Here is a 26399-nt window from a genome sequence, read left to right on the forward strand (position 1 = left end):
TTTGGAACTTCGAGTTCCGTGCCTGACCCTCGCCTTCCGGGGATGCGCGGGGGAAGGCAGCCTCCAGGCTGGGCTGGAGAGGGGCGGGCTGCAGCCCCACCGACCCGCCGGGCGCGCGTCTGTCCGTGCCAGACCGCTCAGAGGTGCCGGCGCAGCCTAACCGTGACCTTGGCCGCGATGAGGCTGGGCGTCCGCCGGCGCGCGCCGGAGCCGCAGACCCGGACACAGCCTGGCTGCTAGTTAAGTTTTGCTGTCTTTTACTTTTCCTAAAATAATTCGGGGGAGTTTCCATCACTCTGAAATGACCTGCGAAAACTCTCCGGAGCTAGAAATCAATTAACTCAAAAAAGCATGCTGATTTTTTTTCCTTTCTTTTTGAACCCGTGGTTGGTGCGTAAAGGGACCTGTCAATCTAGAAGCCCCCTGGGACCCAAGTGAATCTGCAGAGCTGGTATTTTTAGAGACCGCGCTTTCTGAGATTCCAGCTGGTGGACCCCGAGCCGGCTCCTGTCGCCCTCAGAGAGCACGTGGATTTGCAGAATATGATGCAACCCAGCGTGGGCTCAACCGATGCAACGCGCACCGAGCTGTAGCCTGAGAAGCTTCGGGACACACAGAAGGCCAGCTCGCATCCCTCGTCAATTTCACTTTTTTTTTTTTTTAAACTCTCCACAGGTTCAGATGCCATTTGGCTGGGGAAAGGGATTTATCAAAGGTTTATAAATGGAGCAATCTACTAGTAAAAATAACAATCATCACATCATCTCACAGGGTGGCAGGATATTTTGTTTTTCTTTGGCAATGACCCGTAACTGAGTCATTGATTCAAATATACCCTACGAAGTACACATTTTTCTATGGAATGTCTCCCTAAGTAAAATTTGCTGGCTTGCTTCTGGATTAGGAGCCTGGTGAAGCTGACCCTGGCTGCAGGGAATTGCTTCCCATCCACGCAGGCACTCTCTGTATCCCTCCCTCCAGCAGGGATCTGGGCTGCTTTGGGCTTTGTCTTCTGTTCTGTCCCGAGCCCAGCACAGGGCTCAGAACACGGAGGCCCTCATCCACATCCACTGGGGACCCAAGCTCTTCAGCTATGAAGTGGGACAATAATGCTTGCCTTACCAGCTTGAGAATCTCCTTGTAGGGATCCAGTTCGTAAAGAAGAGAGATGCTGGAGGCTGCACGCCTCAGCCTTCAGCCGTGTCCTATCCCCTCCAGCTCGTCACTTTGCCCATCTGTGAAATAAAAGAAAGAAAACTTTATCAGTAATGTTAGAGTCATCATTACAAAATCGTAACATGTGTTAATTCTGGAATGTGGGTACTTCGGTGTTTGTTATATTATTCTCTGCATTTTTCAGTCTCCTGCCCCAATAAAAGAAGAGGAGGGAAAAATGTTTAAAGACTTGTAGAAAATCTGGTTTCCTGCAGTTGTACTTTCTCTGGTTCTGGGTACAGGAAAATGCTCAGTAAACCGGACTCCTGGAGAAACGAGCAGCGTTACTACCACTCATCTTGTTTCTGTCCCTTCCTTTGTTCCAGGAATTTACTAAGACCCAGCAGGAGGTTTCACCCCTACTCCCACCCCCAGCTGTTTAAGGCAGCTGTTTGCTCACCAGTCTCTTCGACTTGGGATAGAAGTTTTCTAGTTGAAGGCAGGTGAGTCCAGAATGATGTCATTTATAACGTTCTGATTCAATTTCTTCCAAAACCTACCCACCCCCTGCCGCCAACGACCCCGACCTGTACTAAGCAGAAGCACACGTGTATGAAAAGAAAACTTCTATCTGTAGTCAGTCAAAATGTGCTTTGTATAACACAATCCCAAACTTTCTTGGGCTTCACAAACACACATGGCTCAAGAAAACTCGCATGGACATTTCCACTCCCCTAACTTAAAAACAGCCGAACTAAATTAAGTAACAACAACAACACAGAGTTGTTTCCCACAAAGTTTGCTGTGCTCTCACCACCAGTTTTCAGCCTGAAACAATTTCATGCTTGAGTTATTAACTTATGAAAATAGGCACAAAAGGGGAAAAATGCGAACAGATCCTCAACTATATTATTAGTCATTGCTACAGCTGACTGCATTCCGGCACAAAGCATGTTATTCTGCCCGAGTATCTCAGCTTTGAACAAAATGTAGCTCACTAATGGGTTATGCCTCGTATACCTTTTTGTAATCATTACATTGCCGTTCTCTGTAATTTATCCTGGTTTCCATTAGGCGTATGTGCGTTAGTCAGGCATGCACTCGAGCACGCGCACACACGCACACACGCACATATCTTTTAAGTCCCCTTTCATCTGTGGCTGAAAAGAAAGGTCATGCAGCTGTCAGTCATTTTAGGGAAACACCACTGTATTGATAAAGATAATATTTGGAAACCAGAGTGATGGGTGAATATGTGTGTAGATTCTGAAAATATCGGTGGTTGGGGGGTAGCAGCGTGAGTAAAGGAAGGGAATCTAGAAGCAGGCTGGAGAAGATGGAGGCGGAGTGGGAGAGTCTGATCAGGCTTACTTCGGGGGTCTCTATTCAGGAGGGGCAGCTCTGGACTGAAACTCCCCCGGGGTGGGGCGAGGGGAGGGGAATGGCATCTTTCTCACTTGCTAAGTGTGCTCAAGTCTCCTGTGTGAGCGGTGAGATTCCAGGCAAGAGCCCCGTTTGGGGATGTTTCTGGCCGGGGTTCAGAGGTGTTGCCCCAAACCAGTCTGAGTCAAATGAATAATGAAGCCAAGTTTTGAGTCTATTGATTTTCGCTCCTGTGAAGTCCAGAACGGGTCCTAGAAATCAAGGCTTTTGAGTATTAACTTCTGGAAACGACAGCAAAAAGAGCCGGTAAGGAAATCATCAGGGGAAAGAAATACAGAAGGGATATGAAAAGCCTGGAGAGGATCATGATGTCCGCAGACAAGCAGGAATCCCTAGAAGCACCTCCTAAGCAGATCAGAGGCTGGGATCCGGAAGTAGCGCCCCCGCCGAGAGCAGGGGCCCCCCACAATTCTCAGCCAGCAAGAGAAGCCCTTGGCATCTTCCCCCTGAGTAGATAATGGGATTCTTCACCAGACACTTAACCAGCCTGGAGAGGTAGCCCTTGGGAGCCAAATGGGCTCTTTTAACTCCTTTGAAGTGTTAACGAATGCTTTGATTTGGTTCTTTCCTCCTCATTAAGACAAATGTGGTACCACTTTGCCCCAGGAATCTGATCTCACCTCCCAAGCCAGCTGCCCGTCTTTCTATTCAGATGAGTCCAAGCCCTGCTGGGGGTCTCCTCCTGTCAGGTAGCAGAGATGCCTGTCTTGCTGAAGATCTCTCTGCCAGGGCCTCCAAGCCTCGTGCTGCTCTCAGGGCCCAGGACATACCACCACCAGGTCCCAGCTCACATAAAAACACAGAGGTGCTTGTGTGAACGCTCCGCGTACAATGTCCTGTGAGGTACCAAGCAAACTCAGGCATGTTAAATTTGTCAGATGCTGTGTGCTGTGGAGGGGACCAGGCTGGACAGAACTCGGAGGACAGAGCCCCCGCCCCCCGCCCGCAAAGATCTGAAATCTTTAGAGATTATGAAGCCCAACTCGGCTCTCACCCCTCTTTCACCCATGACACACTGGGGCTAAGGGGTTCCACTGGGGCAGAACTGGAGCTGGAAGCAGCTGGCATTGAACCCCTGAGGCTCATCTGCTATCATGATCCCCCACCCAAGCTCTCCCTCTCCCTCCCAATGCAGGGCAAATTCAGTGGGATGAAAGCCTGCAGACAGAAGGAACTGGGGGTCCTGTGGTTTATTCAGACGCCACTGAAATCAGCCGGGCAGCCTCTCACAGCCAGTGCCAGCTGGGGAAAGCAGGCCGGGAGGGCAGAACTCTGTGCCCCAGAGGCAGGGGCTGAGCCCGTGGGGACAGTCCTCGAGATGGCTACAGCCTGTGATGGGGACCTGGGAGGCCGGATGAGCTCTGTCAGGTGGGCAATGGGAGGCTGGGAGAGGAGCCTTCTGGAGAACAAACATTCAAACCTGGGGAAACAACTCGCCTTAACTCATTGCATCTTAGTTATAATCTCCGCAGCCCACAGGATAAAGTCCTGCCAAGTGCGCATTATCTCATGGAATCCTCTCACCCATCCATGTCGGTATCACGATTTGACCCTCTCTCCCCCCTTTTCATTTTTACCATCTTAATCATTTTAAGTGTACAGTTCAGTAGTAAGTACATAAATATTGTTATGCAACAGATCTCTAGAACTTTTTCATCTTGCAAAACTGAAACTCTATACCTATTAAAGAGTAACTCCCCACTGCCCCCTCCCCCGGCCCCTGGCAGCCACCCTTCTACTTTCTGTTTCTGTGAATTCGCCTACCCTATATACCTCATGTAAGTGGAATCATACAGGATTCGTCTTTTGGCGACTGGCTTAGTTCAATGGGCGTAATGTCCTTGAGGTTCACCTCTGCTGTAGTGTGTGTCCAAATTCCCTTTTAAAGGCTGAATAATATTCCATTGTATGGACGGAGCACGTTTGATTATCCATTCATCTGTTGATGGACACATGGGTTGCTTCCGCCTTTTGGCTACTGCAACTACTGCTGCTATAAACGTGAGTGCGAAAAAGTCTCTTTGCAATCTTGCTTTCAAAGCTTTTGGCTATATACCCGGAAGAGGAATTGCTGGATCATATATGGTCATTCTATTTTTAAATTTTTGAGGAACCTCCATACCTCCATTTCCCACCAGCAGTGTATGAGGTTTCCAATGTCTCCACATCCTTGCCAATACTTGTGATTTTCTGTTGTTGTTTTTTTAAATTTTAATACTAACCCTCTTCCTGGGTGTGAGGCGATATCTCCTTATAGTTTTGATTTGCATCTCCCTAATTCTCAGTGACGCTGACCACCTTTTCATGGTTTCTTGGCCATTTGTCTCCTTTGGAGAAATAGCTTTTCAAGTCCTTTGCCCCGTTAGAAATCAGATGATTTGATTTTGGTTGTTGCTGAGTTGTAGGAGCTCTTTTATACCACCCCCCTCCCCTTTTATTTTTTCTGCTTAAAAAAACTAAAGGGTCAAAGAGGTGAATAATTTATACTTACTCCAGCCTTAGGACAGGGGCTGCTTGATTCCCCAGCAGCCGGGAAAGCACCCTTACATGGGTGGCAGCCAGAGAGAGCTAAGGGCCCATCCTCCCAGCCACATGGGCTCAAACATCGTCCATTATAGGCAAACCCTGTGCTCACAGCCTCGTGAGCCACATTGCTGTTGGAAAACCGACAGCAAACGCTGGTTGCAGAGACTCAGAAGCGTGTAATATCCATCTTAATAACGGTCCCACTTTCTTATTCTTCCCCCCTCAAGGAAGGGCAGAGGGAAAACGCTGCTCGTGGAAAAATACATTTAAATGGATCAGTGCTGGGCGACCATCTGCACATCTGTTCTTAACAGGTTTCAGCTGAAACTACTGAAAATATACACAGATCTGTTTATGTGGAACCAGTTAAATATGATAAGATTTCAACTTGGAGGGTAACTATGGATTTGGTGGTGGGAACACAAAAAGCCTCCCCACGCTTGGTCTCCACACACACTCCTGATACTTCACTGTAGATGTTGTCGAGGGAATCGGATTTACTGTGAATTAAAAAGATCTAAATTACTGCAGATTAGTTACAAACAAACTCAAGATGGTCCCAGCAGCCTTTCTTTCTACAGCACGTAATTCTTGCCTCACCTCCCACGTGGGCCGAGGGAGTCCTTTGTCATCAGAGAGGAGACCGCAGCTGGGAAATCACTTGTTTCTGAATAATTCTGTCTTCACTCCTCCAACAAAGCATTCAGGAGGACGACGGCATGCAGGCTGCTGACACACAGAGTACCCAGCTGACTTCCCTCCAGAAAAACACACCGGTGGCCCCTGAGGATGTGCAGGCAGAGGGGAGGGAGTTTTACGGACCACCCTATGAGGGCCCATTGTCAGCCCGTTATAGAGATGGGAAAACTGAGGCTCTAGGATGATTTGCCCACAACTACCCCGGTAGGAGGGAGTGAGGTGCCCCAAAGGAAGAAAGATAGTTCTTCCTATCTAAATGTAACATGAGGCGAGACCACAACTCAGAGACCCACAGGGCTCCGTAGGTGAGGAGTGAGGGACCGTGGGCAGCTAATAAGAAGCTTTAGCAGACTGATACTGAGGGGTCAGACACTGTGAGCCCAAATCCTCTGTTTTTGTAAAGAGAGCCGGAAGCCACTAGATTTTTACCTGTTGGCTCCGGTATTGAAAACAAACCAAAAAATCAGGCCCTACTGTGGTTTGTGACCCCCGTGGTGGGGCTCTGGGGCCTCTGGCAGAGGCTGCTTTGGTTTCACTCATTCTCCAGGTGAGACTTGGGGTCTGACCATCAGGATTCTTGTCTCCGGTGCAGGAGGTCTCGGTCACAGGCAACGGGCGCCCCAGCTCAGCGCCCTCGTCCCTGTCTGTCTTCTAAAGCCTTTTCCTGCAGCTTCACAGGGGTCCCCACCTCAACGCCAGCACATTGAATGTGCATTCATCCATAAACATTCATCTAATAATTTATCTCTGAAACGGGACATCAGTCTATAAAATGCACCACAGGAAACCCAAGAATCGTAGTCACGTGACCTCAGAAACAATCGGCCCAAACTGACATCTGACAACATCCCTGCCACACACACACACCCCTCAGGGCCTGGGCTATGATTGGTAAGTTTTTCATTCCTGATGGACCCCATGCTGGGAAAATGCACCTATTTCTGTTCCTTGAAGATCATTTTTTTTTTTTTTAATAAGCAGCCCAGTGGAAAACAATTGTGAATGGCAGCTTCGTGACATGTGGATTTCTAGAACAAAGAGAATATTGCTCACACTCTATGACCTGTTCGATGACACTGAATTTTAATTACAAAATGCTCACGTGTTAAAAATTGATGACAAGGAAGGTGTGACACTAGGGCTAAAAAAAAAAAAATCAGAGAGGCAAAATATGGTTGACAGGCTGCCTCGATGATCTAGTCAATGTTATTTCACATTTGTCTTCTCTCTGTCTCTTTTCTTTTTTCATGTGAAATTTTCAGTTTTGAGCTAGAAGGCACATACTTCAAGCTGTGTAGACCTCAGAGGGGGAGGCCGGTGAAATCAGCAGAGGGTAGGAGGAAGGGAACCTTATTTGCCCTCTGGGGGCCTCAAATATCCTGTGCAAAGCATCAGCTGTTGTCTTAAAGTGTCCCCTCCAAGTGGCTACTGTCCCAGGCCACCTTTGAGTAGCTCTTTGGAAGGGCCAGTTTTTCTGAGCAACAAACATGGGGCTGCTTCCAGGTGATTGGTGGATCTCAGTAGCCCGATAACTGGAAACAAATTATTTTGAAGCAATAGATCAAATGGTGTGTGGGGAGGTGCTGGATGTTCAAGCCAGCCCAAGCTACACTAGTTATAAGAGAGTTTTCTTCTGAGATGATGCAATCATTGAATAGGAAAATCCTAGTGCAGAATGCACTGGCTTTAAGAAAGGCCGTCTACAGCAGGCAAAGGTTGTCCTCTTCCCCTCTGGATGGGCCTCTGGGACATGATGTGTCAGTTCATTTGCGAAAGCCCCACGAATGAGGAGCCATTTCGCCCTAATCGCAGAGCCTTGATCTCTGGCCAAGGGGCCCCAGGTGGAAAAATCACATCCACCAGAGCCTGTGCAAGAAGGAGGCAGCTGCCCTGCATCTTGGGGGCGTGGCTCACCCTGGGACAAGGGAGCAGACCACAGGGTATTGGTGTGGCCTGAGCCTTGGCGATGGAGGTACCAGCCCCAGAGTGTGAGAGCCGGAATGCCTGCTTCCTGCCCAAGAGAACAGAGGTACAAGAGTGGGCTGCAGAGTTAACCAAAAGGTAGAACAGCGCCTCAGACCTCGCTAGGAAGAGACCAGAAGTGTATTCAGAGTCCAGGGTCCAAACCAGGGGCACGGAATAGCACATGCAAAGGCCCTGAGGCAGGACCAGCCTGAGCATAGTGGGTGAGCCGCAGCTAGGACCTAGGGGAGGTGCTGGCTGTGCACAGGGAGAAGTCAGAATTCCATTCTAAGAGCAACAAGAAGCCGCTGTCAGGTTCCAGGGAGGAGTATGCATTTCCCAACGATCATGCTGGTCTGTGAGGAATATGAGTCTCGCGGGGTGAGAAGCTGGGCTGCGGGCGATGTTGTGGGAGACCAAGGGGCTGCATTTCACAGAGACAACCAGCAAGACATGGTGGGGAGCTGGGCGAGCAGGGTGGGGGAAAGGTCCATGGACAAGGCATTTAACTCTTGGTTTCCCGAACGGGAAAAAGGACTCAATAATTCCCACCTCACAGAGGGGATGTGAGGATCAGAAATGGTGCGTGGTGCCCCCGGCCCACGACAGGTGCCCAAGAAGTGAGAGTCCCACTGTGTACCCACTGCCTCCTTGCCCTCCTTGTCCCCACGAGCACGGGTGACAGATGCCTGTCTTCAGCGGTGCCTCTTCTGACCCCTGTCCCCAGTAAAGTGGGAAGTAGCGCTGGGCAGCATCAGCGACAGGGCGGGTTTGGATTGTTATTTCTGAGAAATCATGTGCAGATTCACCAGAAAAACAGTGATGCAACAAAGCTCCATGTTCGTTAAAAACATTCTGATAGCTAGTGGGAAGCAGCCGCATAGCACAGGGAGATGAGCTCGGTGCTTTGTGACCACCTAGAGGGGTGGGATAGGGGAGGCAGGGAGAGGCAAGAGGGAAGAGATATGAGAACATATGTATATGTATAACTGATCCACTTTGTTATAAAGCAGAAACTAACACACCATTGTAAAGCAATTATACTCCAATAAAGATGTTAAAGAAAATTTTTGATGGTTACGAAAAGAAAGTTAACTGGGTGCTGATGGGGACCCGCTGAATCATCACCACCACGAAGCTCTCTGTGCCTAAGGTGACATTACTTCCCAGAGTACAATCATGGTGTTGGACCCAGGACTGTCGTTCGGGCCAGGATTCCTGCGTCCACTCCCTGCCGCACTGTCTCCAGCCCTCACCCCTGGAGAAGCAGGAGTGGGGGAAGGTAGCGGAATTTCCACGTTCTGGTCCAACACGCCCTTCTGAGCTCGGAGCTCACACCCGGCCTCGCAAACAGCGCTACACTAGGTTCTCGTGGTCCTCACGAGAGGGGGACGCTTGTGAAGTTTATTAACCGGGAAAACCGGGCCTTACCCTGTGGGGTCTTCCTACAGGCTGGGAGGGCTCCCTGGAGGAGGAAGCGGGTGTCAGAGCTGTGTGAAGGATGGGGAGCACGGGGCGGGGTTCCCAGCTCAGCGCGCAGCCTGGAGAAGGGCACATGACCAGTTTTCTGTGAGCCAGCACATTTTCCATTCTAAATATAGCCCAGGATGAGCCAAGACATCTTCCCCTCGCAAGGAGACCCAAAGTTCTGTATTTTTCAGCATTTCCGTGATGGTTGGGAGAAATAAACAGCGAGACTGAGGCTCTTCACTCCCATCCCCTGATCCCGCGGGGCCCTGGGGCCTGAGGAATGATGTCCACCTGCCTTGAGAGCAGAGTCCGCCCTGTGTGAGGAGCTCTCTCTGGCCACCACCCTTTAGTAGGTACCAGAATATTTGGCCAGCCTGCATCTCCCTCCAGCAATGTGAAGCAAGGCTTCTATTCAGCCAGGAAGGAACATCCATCATCAGCCCAGGCCGCCAAGAGTGACTCTTTCTACCATCCTTGGGTCGGTTCACCTCGGGCATCTCAGGAGTGAGGCCCAGCCTGATAGGTTTTCATTGGACAACAGAGTCCCACCTTCCTTCCGAATCTTGCTGGCGCATCAAGCTTACCCTTCCATCCCATTTCTGGAAGGTACAGGACCTGAGCCTTTGGCAAAGGGGGTACCTGCCACGGGCCTGGGGCACACTGGTGACTCTTGGCTCTGAGGTCCTTTGCTGCTTGTTTGTTTATAATCGATGGGATCTTTTTCTGTATCGGAGTGGGGCTCTGCTAATTACTGCACAAGCACTTCTGGGGGAAGTTCAAGTTTCCAGAGGCCCGCTGTTAACTCTGACAGGGCTGGTGCTTCCCAGACAGGGCGCCTGAGGGAGTCTGTGAAGATGCATTACAGGAAGCGCAAAACGCAGCGCTTATCCCCAAAGGGTTAAGGACCGAGACATGAGGACAGTCGTGTTAGGGTACATATAGCAAAGGGTGAGCAAGGCAGGCAAAAGAAAAAAGGAAGATGGAGAGGAAAAAGAAACCACATGGATACACTCCCCTCCCCCTCCGGTGGGCCCCCCCCCTTCTCCCCTCCCCCTGCAACAACCCAACATACACAGACACAGACGGGGCAGAGTTAAATCCGGCACACAGTGACTACAGCAACGAAAGAAAACATATCGAGTTACGCAGAGCCCTGTTCAGATTTGGGCCTGGGCCTCCCTCCCACAATGCTCTGTGGAGGAGAACAGGCCTCCTTGGTGTGGTGTCAGACCCACGCTCGTGAGCTTTGCTCGCCTTACAACGTTCGCTGGCCCGGCCCTGGGCAGCAGGTTAATTCCCTGCCCCGCAGGTGGGGACAGATAAAACGAACCAAAACGGTGTCACAGGAGGCAGGAAACCTTTCTTTTAAAACTCACTTCACCTCCAGAGAGGAAACACGCAAGGACCTGGCTCTGGACCATAATCGGTTTTCTCAGGGCAGCCAGGAGCGGCCCGGTGGCCAGGGTAAATAAGGCAACGCGGCGGCAGCGGGGTTTCCGGCAGCTGGGGCTGCGAGGGACGTTTGAAAAGACCACTTCCTACACTCTGTGCCCAGCCCGGAGTCAGCTGTCAGTCTTGCAGGATGGAGACACTCTGGAAAAAAAGCTGGGGCCGGGGGGGGCGGGTGTGGGGGGCAAGGGAGAAACCGGAGCCACAGGTGCAGCTGGCTCACCTGGCCAGAGCCCAGCCCCAAAGGCTGCTGCCCTGAGAGCTCAGCGCCCAGGAGGGCAGGCCGGGACTCCTGAAACGCAACCCGGGTAGGTTTCAGCCTCTGCCTTGAGCAGCCGGAGAGGCGGGGCAGGCTGCCAACGAGGACTGGCTGAGCCTGTACTGCGTGTGAAGCGGGGCTGGGGAAGGCCAGGTACGTTTTAGTCATCAGACAGTGTCCCTGCCAGCAGGCACTCGGGATGCCCCGAGGAGATGAGACAGCCGGTTGGCGCCCGCTGGCCGGGGCTGCACAGAGCGTCAGTACTCTCTGTGTCGCCAGGTGTGGGGTCTTCTCAAAGCCGTCCCATCTTGGTTTCCTACGGGGGCTTCGCCTGACCCGAGGGGGGCAGGGCAGGACAGAGCATCACCTCCGTTTTACAGTGGGGGAAGCGGGGCCACGTCTTACCTGGGTGGGTTCAGCTGGTGCCCGGAGCAGCCCATTATTCCGGGTCTGCCGCACGGGGCAGTGGTTCTCCCCTCTGGGTGTATGCCAGAATCCCAGGGTCATCCTCACCCTGGGGTAGCCCCCTGCCGGGGTGGGTCTGGGAGTCCTGCCCCAGGGCCTGCCCCCAGCAGGGCGATGGAGGTCCAGTGATCTCAGCTCACACCGGGCTCTGCCGCGGACCTGAGCTCAGTCTACACCTGTGATGATGGATCCTCCAAAGCTGCTTCAAACAGGGAGGGACCCAGCCCCCTGCATCCCTTTTCCTGGGACCTGATGGGTCCTCCAGCTGGGCTCCCTGTGCAGAAAGGATGCTGTTATGGGTTGAATTATGTCCCTCTAAATTAAAGGGACATGTTAAAAGCCTAACCCCCAGAAACTCAAAATGTGATCTTCCTTGGAAATAGGGTCATGGCTGATATAATTAGTTAAGACGGGGTCCTATGGGATTAGTGTGGGCCCCTAATCCAACATGACTGATGTCCTTATAAAAATAAAAAAAGGGAAATCTGGACACAGAGGCATTCACAAAAAGAGAACACCATGTGAAGACGGAGGCAGAGATTGGGGTGATGCAGCGACAAGCTAAGGAGCCCCAAAGACAGCCAGCCAACCGCCAGGAGCCGGGAGAGGCCTGCAGCACACTTCCCCTGCAGCCTCAGAAGGAGCCAGCCCTGCCGACATCTTGATCTCAGACCTCAGATCTGCAGAACTGAGACAGTAAGTTTCTGTTCTAAGCCCCTGCTTTGATAACTTGGTTATGGTCCCAGCAAACTGATAAGGATGATGAAAAGACCCAGGTGTCGTGGTGAGTTTACCTTTAAAACCAACTGTGAAGGCCCCTCCAGGTCCGTTCTATAGACACTGAGTCTACGTTTTGTTGTTGGAACGAAGGGTAGAACCGTGCAATGCAAGCATAGCCCGTGAGTTCTCAGCTCAGACCATCCCCTTAGCAAGGAGGACTCCCTTCTCGGAACTCTGACCCTGCTTTGTTCTCGACAGAAATTATGTTCTGCTTAATTCCCCCATGAGGTCTCCAAAGCAAGACAAGTATCTACTTCCCCTTCTGGACGCAGGTGGGACCCTCTGCAAGTTATGATGCAGAAAAATCCTTCTTGTCCAGCCAACTTAGAGACCCAGCCTCTTGCGAACTTCCCAGTTATCTCAACTTGTTTCCAGGAGGAGACCTGAAAACTCGTTCACATGGTGAAACTCATGAGTGATGGCCAGGAGCTTCTAGTGTTAGCTCACGCCGGTGAGGAATTAGGTCCTACAGAGCGTCAGTAAACAGGTGTGCGGGGGTAGAGGGGGCCCCCTTTGCCTCATACCCTGACCCGCTATGTAGTCCTTAATGTAAAACAGCCCCCACTGTGCATCAGGCCTCGGCCTCCCTACCCCACTCCCCTCTCTCTCCAGTATCCTCACAGCCCAGTGACCCCAACATCCTCTCGAAACCTGCCATCATCCCCAGAATCCTGGTAGCCCCTCCTAGTGATGGAGCTTTGGGCATGGTGGTACCTAGGGCTAAAGTCTGCGGTGCTAGGATCGACCACAAAGTAAGGCCCTATTACTGGGCTTGATGCTTGAAGGCTACCCTTCCTCCCTTTCTTTCGTTGCTCTACGCCTGAAATTGACCTCCTGCTCTACATCTGTCTCTCTTTTCAGCCTTACTGTGCCCACAGTGCCTATTGTATATGCAAGTTCTGGGTTATTTTTCCTCTGCTGAGCGTTACGGAATGCATCGCTTAGAATGTAGGATTTTCAGGGAGAGAATCTTGGTTTTATCTTTGCTCCCTCCGACAGTTTGGTGACTCTCATGTAGAAGTTACTCAGTAAAGATTTGTTGAAAGTTGATTCAACCTGAATTTCCTCTGTTCATATACTCTTGTTACCTGTTTTGGTCCCCCATCCTTCCCCATTTGGTCCCCAAATCCTTTCCTCTTCAGAATTTGGTCAGCTCATCTCTGGCTGTTAATGTTTCCTAACTTCGACCATATAGAGAAGAGGACGAGACGTAGCCGATTTCCCATTAACTCAGAGACAAAAGAGCTCATAGACTTTTAGAGCTGGGATTCCTCAGACAATATTCAGTCCACTTCTTTGGTAAGAGACCATGGGACTCACCCGGGGTGCCATGGCTGGTTCAGTGGCAGAAGAGAGCATGGAAGCCAGGTGTTCTGGTTTGAAGGGAGGCTGTTTATCAGGTAGAGGCAGATGTCACCTGTATGGCTGGTGTGGGTGAAGGGGGTCATGTCATACACTGTTCTGGAAGGTTCCGTCTATGGGCTCCTGGACATTTCAGTTTAATCTTGACGTGCTTCCCAGTAAGTCCAGGCACCTTTGTCCCCTCTTCTCCGCAGCTGGAAGAGGGACCCACCCCCAACGCTGCCAGGTCACACAGGCGCCGTTCCAGGCAGCAGAGATGTCATTCCCTGCTCTTTCTTGCAAATCCGTGGATATGGCCGACAGGGGGTGTCCTCCATTTAAAGTGCCGTGGGGATCTCCGAGGCAGGTCTGTTTCCAACCACTGAGGCGGCAACAAGCAAAACAGTCCTGTCGGCTTAGACACATGCCTCACTGTTTTCTATCTGAGCACGTGTTCGACATCAAGAGAAGGGCTGTGGTCGGGGTAGAGGGAGCCGAAGGGAGATTCAAAGGTTCTTCAGCTCTCAAAGATGTCAACCTCTTCAAAGTTTCAACCCTCAGAGTGCTTGCAAGGTTTCATCCCACTCAGCAGGAGCGCTTCTGCCCACACTCTCGGGTGCCACGTGCGTGCGTTGAGGGACTCGGCTGTGATCCAGAAGGACGGCTAAAGGAAACAAGACGGTCCCCTCGCCACAGATATTTTCCCCAGAGGATGCAATTTCCCCTTTGGGATTTGATAAGCTCCCTAAGGCACACTCATATGCAGAGAACAGGTGATTATCTGTTAGGGAGGCCATGTCAAGCCATGGGTGGTGATGGATGTCATGAGCTCACACCTGGGGGAATGAACAGCTTCTATCTGGGACCCCGGGCAGGTGGATGCTGGTCAGAGCCAGAGCCAGGGTGGACAGGTGATCGGGAAAAAGGAAAAGGGCTTGCATCCAGTTGTAGTCAATTTCTAGCCTCCGTGTTCTCATCTGCAAATTGGGAATAATCACTTCCTCTCATGACATTTTGGGGGTTGACCAAATGACATCGTTACCTGTGAGAGTGCCTGGCACAGAGAGATGAGGGCTAGTTCTGTGGACAGGAAGGCATTCCAGCACCAGTGCCAGCTCCTGGCTGTCTTCCTTCTGAGACGGTTGTTTCCAAGGGGAAGGAACAGCAAGATGGTGCCTCCAACGAGTATAAGTGTATCAATTCCCATGCTTTGTGCTCAGAGGGTCATGTGGAAAGCGGCGTGGCAAGGTGATGGGGTAGGGCCAGGAGAGCCCAGTCTGAGTCCTGGGGTCACTGCCCACACTTTGCTACCCAGACATGTCTCTTCCCCTCCCTGGCCCTATTTGCCTGTCTGGGGACTGGAGCAGACTGCACACACACAGGGTCTGGAGAAGCTCCTGCAGAGTGATGCAAGGTACTGGAACGTGTGTGATATGGTTGTTCTTCAAGGAAAGGAACCGGGGAGGGAGGAGAGAGGAGAGAGGGGGAGGGGAAGAGAGGAGCTTTTTTTATTTAATGAAGTTTTTATTGCGGAATAATTTTAGATTTCCAGAAAAGTTGCGAAAATAGTCCAAAGAGTTCATCACATCTAGTTTCTTCTGTTGTTAACGTCTTACATTACTATGGCCCATTTGTCACAACGAATGACCAATACAGATACACTGTTAATGAAAGTCTACACTTTATTCAGCTCTCCTTAGTTTTTGCCTGATCTCCATCTTCTGTCCTCGGAGTCCATCCAGGATATCATATTACATGAAGCTGTCCTGTCTCCTAAGGCTCCTCTTGGTTGTGACAGTTTCTCAGACTTTCCTTGTTTTATGATCTTGCCATTTTGCAGGAGTACTGGTCAGGTATTTTGCAGAATGTCCCCAAATTGGGATTTGTCTCGTGTTTTCTCATGATTAGTTTGGGCTTATGGACTTCTGGGAGGAAGACCCAGAAGCTGAGTCCCATTCCCATCACATTACATCAAGGATACAAACATTCAAGATGCCTTATTACTCTTGCCGCTGACCTTGATCATCGGGCTGAGGTAGTGTTTGTTGAGTTTCTCTAAAGCTTCTTTTTCTCCCTTTCCACGCTGTACTTTTTGAAAGGAAGTTGCCCTGCACGCAGCCCACACTTAGGGAGTGGGAGTTATGCTCTGTCTCCTTGGGGGCAAATTATCTATATCAATTATTTGAAATTCCACTGTGTGGAAGATTTACCTATTCTCCATTTACTTATTCATATTATCAGCATGAAATTATCCATATTTATTTTATATTTGGATTATTTATCATCCAAAACTATTTTATTGCTCAGATTGTTCCAGCGTTGGCCACTGAGAGCTCTTCTGCATGGCTGCTGTGTTCCTTTGACACACTTCCATCATCACACATTGCTGTTTGTTTTTCTGAGCACTTCCTTACTCTCTAGCACCATAAAATGCTCCAGGCTCATCCTGCATCGTCCCTGCCCGTCCTAGAAACAGCCATGCCTCCAAGAAGTCCTAGCCCCTTTTATGGGAGAATGGTCGTAAAATCTAAGACCTGGGCACTAGGTGTGCTCATTGCTACAGGGGCATCATTTCTCTCAGGACTTCTTAGCTGACAGAGCAAGTAAATATGGGTATTTCTACCAACCCACACCTACAAATACTTTGTATGCATCCGTCTGTATCTCTATTAAGCTGAACATGAGCCCCTATTGAAGTCTCCATTGCTATTCCTCTACCCCTTGGATCACTGCAGCCTTCTCCCCTACCTTGTCTGTAACCTCCCACTCCAATGGTGAGAAACTTGGCTCCCACAATCTGCCACCCATTTGTTTAACTTTTCAGCTCCAGATTTCATGACTAGTGGCTTCATTTTCCATACCCCCATGGGAACCAACTTTCTCGACTAGAATACAGAGATACGTACGATTCCTCCTGCTTTTGGTCTCTCACAGTCTCCCATCATTTCCAATGCAACTTAGGTGGGACCCTCTTCCGCCCACCCCTTCAGTGAGGTGATTTCATACATTTGCAATACAGTTAGATTCTTTTGTCACATTCAGCATTCCATCCCAGAACCCTTCAACCTCTTAAATCATTTTTAAAAATTTGCATACATTTAAAAAATTTCCTAAGAACTTGAATGTGGATTTTAGATCTTTCTGGTTTTCTTTTTCCTCCCTCCCTCCCTCCCTTCTTTCCTTCCTTCCTAACCTGTCTGTGCCATGCAGCTTCCACAACCAGGGACTGAACCCGCGCCCTTGGCAGTAAAAGTGCGGAGTCCTAACCACTGGACCGCCAGGGAATTCCCTAGATCTTTCTTTTGTTTCTAATATATGCATCTAACACTATGAATTCGCACTCTTCTCCTCTCTGTCACTGTAGATTAGTCTGCAACTCCTGAAATTGCATGTAAATAGAATCAGGCATTTCGTATTTTTTTTCTCTGACTTCTTTCACTCAGAGTAATTAGTTGCAGATTCATTCATGTTCCTGCAGGTGTCAATAGTTTATTCCTTCTTATTGCTCAGTATTCCATTATATGGACATGGTACTGTTTTATTTACTTGTTGCTATACCTTTGGATTGTTTCCAGTTCTGAGCCATTAAAAATAAAGTTGCTCAATCCCACTACTGGGCATATATCCTGAGAAAACGGTAATTCAAAAAGAGTCATGTACAAAATTGTTCATTGCAGCTCTATTTACCGTAGCCAGGACATGGAAGCAACCTAAGTGTCCATCGACAGATGAATGGATAAAGAAGATGTGGCACATATATACAGTGGAATATTACTCAGCCATTAAAAGAAATGAAATTGAGTTAGTTGTAGTGTGGTGGATGGAGCTAGAGTCTGTTATACAGAGTGAAGTAAGTCAGAAAGAGAAAAACAAATACCATATGCTAACACATATATATGGAATCTAAAATAAATAAATAAATAAATAAATGGTCATGAAGAACCTAGGGGTAAGACAGGGATAAAGACACAGACCTACTAGAGAATGGACTTGAGGATATGGGGAGGGGGACGGGTAAGCTGTGACAAAGTGAGAGAGTGGCATGGACATATATACACTACCAAATGTAAAATAGATAGCTAGTGGGAAGCAGCCGCATAGCACAGGGAGATCAGCTCAGTGCTTTGTGACAGCCTGGAGGGGTGGGATAGGGAGGGTGGGAGGGAGGGAGACACAAGAGGGAAGAGATATGGGAACATACGTATATGTGTAACTGATTCACTTTGTTATAAAGCAGAAACTAACACACCATTGTAAAGCAATTATACTCCAATAAAGATATTAAAAAAATAAAAAATAAAGCAAGCTGCTATTAACATTCATGTGAGCAGACGTGTGCTTTCATTTCTCTTGGGCAAATACCTAAGAGTGGAAGGGCTGGGTCATAGGATGAGCGTATGTTTAATTTTCTAAGAAACTGCCCATCTGTTTTCCGCAGTGGATGTGCCATGTTGCGTGCCCACTGGCAGTGTGTAAGGTGCCAGTTGCTCCACATCTCGGTATGATCAGTATTGTAAATTTCAGATGTTCTGATAGGTGTGGAGTGGTATCTCATTGTTGTCTAAATGTTCATTTTCCTAGTTACTAATGATATTGTGCTTATTTGGTATTCATACATCTTCTTTGATGAAGCGTATGTTCAATTCTTTTTCCCATTTATAAAGTTAGATTGTTCTCTTATTACTGATTTTTAGGGTTTTTGGGTTTTTTTTTTTAATATTCTGGATGCGAGTCTGTTGTCAGATACGTGACCTGTGAATATGATCTAGTCTATGGCTTATCTTTTCATCCTCTTAACAGTGCCTCTCACAGAGCAGAAGTCCTTAAATTTCGTGAGGTCTCATGTATCAAATTTTTCATATGTCATGCTTTTGCTGTCATATCTAAAATGTCTTTGCCTAACCCAGAGTTTCAGTTTCAGTTTCAGAGGCTCTCTGACCTCCCCCTTCTGCCTAGAATTTTCTTCTATATTTTCTTGTAGAGCTTATATAGCTAGAGGCTTTAAAATTAGACCTATGATTCATTTTGAGTTAATTTTTGTATAGAGTGCAAGTTATTGACTGAAGTTCGACTTTTCGTGCAGGTGGATATTCAGTTGTTCCAGCATGACTTGTGGAAAGAGTATCTTTTTTCTACTGAGCTGCCTTCTCATCTTGGTTGAAAATCAGTTGGTCTATTTCTGAAATACAGATTCTGTTCTGTTGATGCATTTGTCCCTCTGCATTCCAATACCATACTGTTTTATTCTTGTAACTTTATAATAAGATCAAAAATCAGGTAGCGTTAGTTCTCCAAATTTATTCTTTTCTTTTTCAAAACCTTTTGGCTATTCCAGGTCTATTATGTTTTCTTTTGAATTTTAGGATCAGTTTATCAATTTCTACAAAAAAAAAAAAAAAGCCTTCAAGGATTTTTGACTGGGATTGTGTTGAATTGATATATCAACTTGGAGAAAATCACCATCTTAAAAACAGAGTGTTCTGACTCAGAACATGGTATATTTTTCTATTTATTTAGGTTTTATTTAATTCTTCTCAGCAATACTTTGTAGTTTTCAGCATACAGCCTTTCAAATCCTTTGTTAGATTTATTCCTAAGTATTTCTTATTTTTTTGGTTACTATAAATTGTATTTTTATTTCAATTTCTGGTTGTCCGTTGCTAGTACATAAAAATGCAAGTGATTTTCTTATGTTGCTCTTATAACTTGCACCCTTTCTGAACTCAGTGTTCAGTTCTAGTAACTTTTTGTAGATTCATAGAGCTTTGTCATTTTTTGTTTGTTTCATGCGAGAGGATCAATCTGGTCCCTGCTACTCCTTTTGACTGTAAGTAGAAGTTTAGAGGATCTGCTTTTTAAAAAGTGTGTCTACTAAGGTGAGGCAGGGCATGGGTAGAGTTGTTGTTTGAAGTAAGGGCACAGTGTCAGCAAGACCTGCACACATTGGAAATAATGAATCTAGTCTACTCTGGCTGAGGCCCACAGATAGGGAGGGTGGGTGATTCTTAGAACCCTCTGCCCCAGTCAGTAAGAGTGAGATACGTGAGGACTTGGCTTGGGAGTCTCATCTGCAGATGAGCATGTTAAACTCAAGGATGATTTAGTGTCCGTCGTTAAAAGGACACCCACCAAAGTATGGGACATCCATGTGATAGAATACTCTGCAGCCGCTAAGGCATGTCAAGTAAGCTCACTGGCATGGAAAATGCCTGTGGTTTATGACAGGATTCGTTTTCTCATGCTGCATAACCATTTATCACGAACTCTGGCAGCTTGAAACAACACCCCCATTTATTATCTCACAGTTCTATAGATTAGAAGTCTGGGTGGGCTCACTTGGGGCTCTGCTCAGGGTCCCACAAGCTGAAATCAAGGTGTTAGCTAGCCTATGCTCTTATCTGGAAGATCTGCAGAAGCCCCTGCTTACAGATGCTTTAAAGTTGGCAGAATTCTCTTCTCTGTGATTCTAGGGCTAAGATCCCCATCTCCTTACTGGCCGTCAGCTGGGGTCATTCTCAGCTCCCAAAGGCCTCCCCCATTTCCTTGGCTTGTGGCCCCATCTTCAAAGACAGCAGTGGTACATCAAATCCCTCTTATGCTTCGAGACTCTCTGACTTCGCCTTCTGCCTTTAAGGGCACATGGGATTCCCTTGGGCCCATCCAGATAATCCAGGACCACCTCCCTATATTAGAGTCAACTAACTAATAACCTTAATTACATCTACCGAGTTCTTTTGTGCCATGTAAGGTAATATATTCATGGGCATGATAGCTCATGGTACTCATAGGTTCTGGGATTTAGACATAGACTCTTGGGAGGCCATATTCAGAATTCTACCTTACACAAGCACCAAATAAGCCCAGATATGATGCAGTACGTGCAATATGACAACATTTCTGTAAGAAAAAAACTGTATGCAGTAAAAAACTACGGGTTATATTCGCTTTCTCCTTTATCCTCGAAGTTCTGTTTTTACAATAAATACATATCACTAGGATACGATGAAGAGTTTACATAACACTCAAGCCCATAAAAATTCATTTGCAAGATGGAACTCAAGGTGCATTTTCCCATGGACACAATGTTTTGGGGTGACTAGAGTCCTATGACATTCCACAAAAGACTTAGTTCTAAAACTCCATGCCCCGTGCATTATTTCTAGTGGGCACTAAATTCCAAGTTCTAATCAGGATGCCAAGAACATGGCTCTTTCCTCCTCGCCTTCCAACCCCCAAGAAGCATCAGTGGGCAAGGGGGCTGGTGACCAGGAGCTATTAATATTACATCTACACAAGAAAAGACCACTCCCTGATGTTTACAAAAACATCTGCCTTAAAAGAGGAGGAGACGGGGCCCCTCACAACGCTGCTACACTGGGGCTGGCCTTGTGTGCACACGTGCAAAACTGTGTTTGCAAAAGTGCATGTGCAAGAGCAAACGAGGGAGCATGTCGCAAGCACGTGCAGGCAGGACCTGTGCTTCCTCTTCCCAAAAGAAGAAGAGTCCATCGTGAAAGTTCCTGTTTGTCTGAGAATATGAGTCTCACTGCAAATAAGGAATCTATGGGGGCGTGATTACGTATCTTATGACCTTCCACTCTTTGTAGCTCTCTCTTCATCCCCGATGGCCCCTCCTGGAGAAGCCACTTCCGCACCGCCCCTCCCCCCCGTCATTCTCTCCATCCTCACTCTCTGTGCAGCCTTGTTTGTTCTCTCTCTCTCTCTCTCATTTTTTTGTTTCTTGGTTGGTTTGCTTTGGTTTGGTGGGGTCTCTCTCTCTATTCTCTCTTGGACCACTTTCTCCCTGTCAAAAACTACAAACAGCCCAGATGTCCTTTGGTGATGAGTGGTTAAACACACAAACCGTGGTACACCTACACCACAGAATAGCACACAGCAACCAAGAGGGAGGTTGGGTATCAATACACCCAACAGCATGGATGAATCTCCAGAGAGTTACACTGAGCAGAGAAGGCATATGTACCACGACCCCATTTATATATTATTCTTGAAATTATAAAATTATTAAAAGAGAACAGACCATTGGTTGGCAGGGTTGAGGAGGTGGGGAGAGTGGGAAGGAGTGCGCTTGGGTTATAAGTGGGCAACAGGAGAGATCCTTGTGGTGATGGAAATAAAACATACCTTGACTGTGGTGATAGATACGCAAACCAACCCATGGGATACAAATGCACAGAACTAAATGTGCACACACGCCCGCACGCGCGCGCGCACACACACACACACACACACACACACACCAATGAGGATACATGAAAGTGTACTGATGTCAATATTCTGGTTGCGATATCTACTATCATTCTACAAGATGTTACTTTTGTGAATAAGGGGCACACAGGACTTCTCTGATTCATTTCTTACAACACAGGTGAATTTCCAATTATCTCAAAATAAAAATTTAATTGGAAAAAAGTGAAGGAGAAAGAAAGATTTTCTCAAACAAAAACAGAGGGCGTTCATTGCCAGGAGATCCGCCCTGCAGGTAATGTTAAAAGAAGTTTTTCAGGCAGAAGGAAGTGATACAGGTCAGAAACTTGGGGCTGCACAAGGCAGAGATGAGTGTGGAAGAAGGAAGAAATGAAGGTAAAATAAAATCTTTCGCTTTTCTTATTCTTTATGGATCTAAGTTCCCAGCTGTGGTTTTGCATCTTTGTTCTTACACCTTGGAGCTGCTTTTTGTGCCAGTGTCAAGCATGTTTTTTGAAAGCTTGCAGGCCTCAGGCAGGCTCTGTGCTCTTGGGCCCATGGCAGGAAGACACAAGGGTCTCCCGAGGGTGCCCTAGCCTCACCCAGCCATGATCTTCATTCTCCCTGAGGAACCATGACAGTATTTATGGGAGGGAGCACACGGATGCTGTCCAAGGCCACCATGGTGAGTGACAGAAGCAAGGGCACTGGAATCAGGCAGACTTAAGTCAAACCCCAGTTCCGCCTTTTAGTGCTGTGTGACCTTCGGCAAGTTACTTTACCTCTCTGGTCCCAGATCTCATATTTAACAGTACTTTTCAGGGCAGTGGTGGCAGTTATAAGACCTAACACACGGATAGAGTCTGCCACGATAGGTGCTAAAATATCTTATCAGAATGTACATGACCGTTCCTCCTACTGGGTAGACAGCTGTCACTCACATAGGAGATTCCATTCCCTGACAAAATTCACATGTGAGGTCTACAGTGCTCTGTCCTCTCCTGAAAGTACATACTTGCAGGGAGGCAAACATAACTATCACTTCTCAGTTGTCCTCAAAACTTAGGCTGGGGACAAGTTTCGCAGGAAGCCTTGCAGTTTAAGGAAACAGCTCTTGACCCAAACAACCTGAAGAAACAGTGACCCCAACATCTCCCTCCTCCCCAAATCCCTTGAGAGCAGAAAACTCCTGCTGCCTTCTCGAAGCTCCGAAAACTCGGCATCTTGGTTTTAATACAATTCTACAGTCCATTCTCCGGAGACCCAGCAGCCAAAATGGCGTCTTTAAAACGAACATCAGTTTGTGTCAGGCCTCTACTCCCTAAATCCACTCACAGGCTCACGTTGTACTTGAAATAAGAGCTGTTAATCAGGAAGGCTTGTTTACAAAGCCCCCAGACCTGACCCAGCCTCACCTCCCTCTACTCCCCGGGGGTTCACATCATCCCAGCCACCCTCACCGTCTCTCTGTTTCTCAACTCCACAAGTGCCCCAGGGCCTTTGCACTTGCTGGCCCCGCTGCCTGGACCGCTTCTCCCCTGAACTGAGACCTGCCCGTCTCCAATGTCAGCAGGCAGCCTTCCCTGACCGTTTGTCTAAAACAGACGCCCTTCCTCGTCTCCAACAGCCTTCTCTCCTCTCCCTGTTTGTCCCATATGCTCTCTCCACAATCTGAAATCGTCACGTCATTTGCATACTTACTTGTCTTTTTTGCCTGTTATTTTTGCCTGTTTCGTCCTTCAAGAATGTCAGTTCCATGGGACAAGGGACCATGACTTTGAAGTCCCTGGTGCCCAGATCTGGGCCGGGCATGTAGTGTGCGTGGTTCCTAATACTGATTTGTAAATAAATAATTGTTCCTTCCCCTCCCGGCACAAGTACTCACACCCTGTATAGGCCCCTGATCCCTGGAGAACCATCTGTGGATCCCAAGCCGTCCCCAGACCACACTCTGGGAAGCTTGCCCAAGGGAAGCAAGTCAGTGACCCCAGACAGTCACGTCTGGTGTTAGGCCCAAAGACAAAGGCTTCTCAGGCCAGGTTTGGGGGGAACCAGGGCAGGAGATGCTGAATAAGGGGTCACTGCACGTGTCACCTCCATGCCTGCGCAGTCATGTAGCCAGATTGCCTGGGATCAGGGAGCAGTGCCAATTCAGCTGCCACCCAGGCAAAGGGATTGTACCTGGGAAAGATTTACTTCTCCTCTTCCGTGTCTCAGGTCACCGCCATGCCCCACCCCCCGCGGAGCTGTACCCCACTCCCTCTGTAGTAATAACCCGCTCAGCTGCCTGCCACTCAGCTGGCTCAGCTGTAGCCAAGACCGGAGCGACTATCTCCCCTGTCCCCAACTCCCCACCAATATGTACAGATGTCTAGGTATCCAAGGAGGAACATTTGTCAGGAGGCTCCAGGAGAGAGATGACTCTTCCATAAAGATTTCATTTTTGTTGGAGTCTATCCACGTCTCTGTATCTTCATAAAAAGTCAATAAGAAACTTCCATTAAAAAAAAAAAAAAAACAGGCATAATTAAATAGAAATAGGGACAGCTCCAGGAGAGGCTGGAGATTAAAGACCGAGAGGCCCAGGGCAGACGGGGGAATTTTATGAGCTCCCAAAGAAAGAAAAACACACCACACAGAAAACGTGCCCAGTAGAAACCGTCTTGGCTGCCTTAGGCAAGGCGAGTCGGCCAGTCTGGGGAGCTGGTCTCTGCAGACCCAGGGGGTGGGGCTGTTAACCTCACCCTGTGCGTGGCCTCTGTCTGGAGAGGAGCTTGGACCCCCGAGAAACGCTGCAGCTACCGCTGTCGGAAGCCAGTGGAACGTCAGGCCTCTGAAGCAGAAGAACCCTGCCCAGGTGGGAGCCACGGCGGTCAACAGCTCGGGACAGGCTGATCCTCTGTAGTTTCAGGATCTGGGGCTCTCTTCTGAGATGCTCTTGGAATGGCCCTTATGGAATTTTCCAGATTCCAAGAATACAGAGTTAGACTTCCTTTCTGGGTTTAAGAGACTGAATATCCAAATGGACAATGACCAGACCGTATATGAACACAGACTCTGCCCCACAGCCTGCAGCAACCTGCCCAGGGAACCAAGCCCTCATCCGCAGTAAACAGCTCAGGAAGCGAGCCTGCGCTCAGTCACACTCGCAGGAACCATGTTCCTATTTTGTTTGACAATCCAGGAAGCTAAACAGTGACTCTGTAACACTCAGCCCAAATGGCCAGGGTTTGATGAATCCCTGCAGCTTCCCTAATTTTCATCCCCACTTCCAACACAGGACCATCAAGAGAAAGTCAGATGTGATCCCTCACATGGGATGCCCCGTCCTGTACAGCCCGTCTCCAGATCCCCCAGGCCAATAGCCTCCAGCCCCTTCCCACCCCTCCCCCACTATAAAGCTTTCCCGCTCCCTTGTCTGCCTTTGAGTCTCTGCCACATGCAAGTGATGGTGGCTGACGCCTTCCTCTTGCGAGCTCTGAATAAATTAGTTGATCTTCGAGATTTTCCACAGGTTAAACGCCAGTCTCCCATCTGTTAGTTGCACAACCTTATCAGATCCCTTCCGGTCTCTGAGCCTCTATCTGGGCATCTCAATCACAAGTCAGTGGCAGTAGTTGCCTCCATGGCTTGTCACAGGGATTCGTGAGGTCATTCACGTATAGCTCCTGGCGGATACCTGGCACACAGTTACTGCTCAATGAATATGGACCTCCATTTTTATTATTATGTCATTGCTACCCACCCTCCAAGAAACTTAGAGATGATCTTCTCCTGGAACTGTTCTAATGGCCAAACAGTCTGGGAGGTATGAAAGCTAAGTCACCTGAAATGCACTGGTTTCAATCCTTAAATCAAAATGGGCGCCTGAAGCTTGGCGAGCCGTGAGGGCCATTTGGAGAGGGAGCTGATAGGACCTGGAAATTCGATATCTCCACGAGGTGGGTGGAAGGAAGCCAAAGGGACTTCTATCCACATGGCAGCACTTAAATACTAGGGACCAACCCTGCGAGGTATGTAGGGAATATCACGCCCATTTTGTAGATTAGGAAACTGAGGCTCATAGAGGTTAAGTGAACCTCTCTGAGTCACACCGCTAGGTCTTGAATTCTAAGGTGCTTGGGGTTGCAACAAGCCAGGGAGAGGGAGTTTTCCCCCTAGAGTGTGGAGCCCACAGAATCAGAGGCAGTGCAGGACAGGGGCAGTGTCAGAGGGTTCCAGCAAGGGTCCTGGCAGAGACAGCCCAGTGACTCAGAGAGACAAGGGGGACCAGACACGAGGGGTGGGCTGTGGCTGCAGTGGGTCAGCCCTGGTCTCTCGTGTGGCTTTCTGGGCAAGATTGGAGGGGACAGGGTGAGCTCCTGAGTAAACTCTCAGGTCAAAGAGCCAGGCTCAAGGGAAGCGGCTGGAGGGGTTCAGGAACCAGGCTGTGGGTGTCAGACCAAAGGCTGAGGGTGGATTTTAGAACTGGGCTCCAAGGTCAGGCAATGACCTTGGTGCCAAGACATTCAACTCACTGAACTGGCTCTTGAATTCCTCTGGACTAAGAAAGGCCCAGCCCCGAGGCCTGTAACCTTGTGGCTTGCAGGTGCCTGCAGATGGCCTTGGCTGTGGGGAGGTGGGCAACTTAGCCCAGAGGTCA

At 48.6% G+C, this 26399-nt stretch overlaps 1 long non-coding RNA gene across 1 annotated transcript in view; it reads right to left on the reverse strand.

The window, feature by feature from the left end:
• Window positions 1-26399, reverse strand: part of LOC115842433 (uncharacterized) — a 138352-nt gene that overhangs the window by 25518 nt on the left and 86435 nt on the right. Inside the window, exon 2 of the long non-coding RNA XR_004035282.3 lies at window positions 1123-1235. This is a non-coding gene — a long non-coding RNA (uncharacterized lncRNA). The remainder of the gene's footprint in view (window positions 1-1122; window positions 1236-26399) is intronic.

This window comes from Globicephala melas, chromosome 12, assembly GCF_963455315.2.
Source record: "Globicephala melas chromosome 12, mGloMel1.2, whole genome shotgun sequence".
Lineage (NCBI taxonomy): Eukaryota > Metazoa > Chordata > Mammalia > Artiodactyla > Delphinidae > Globicephala > Globicephala melas.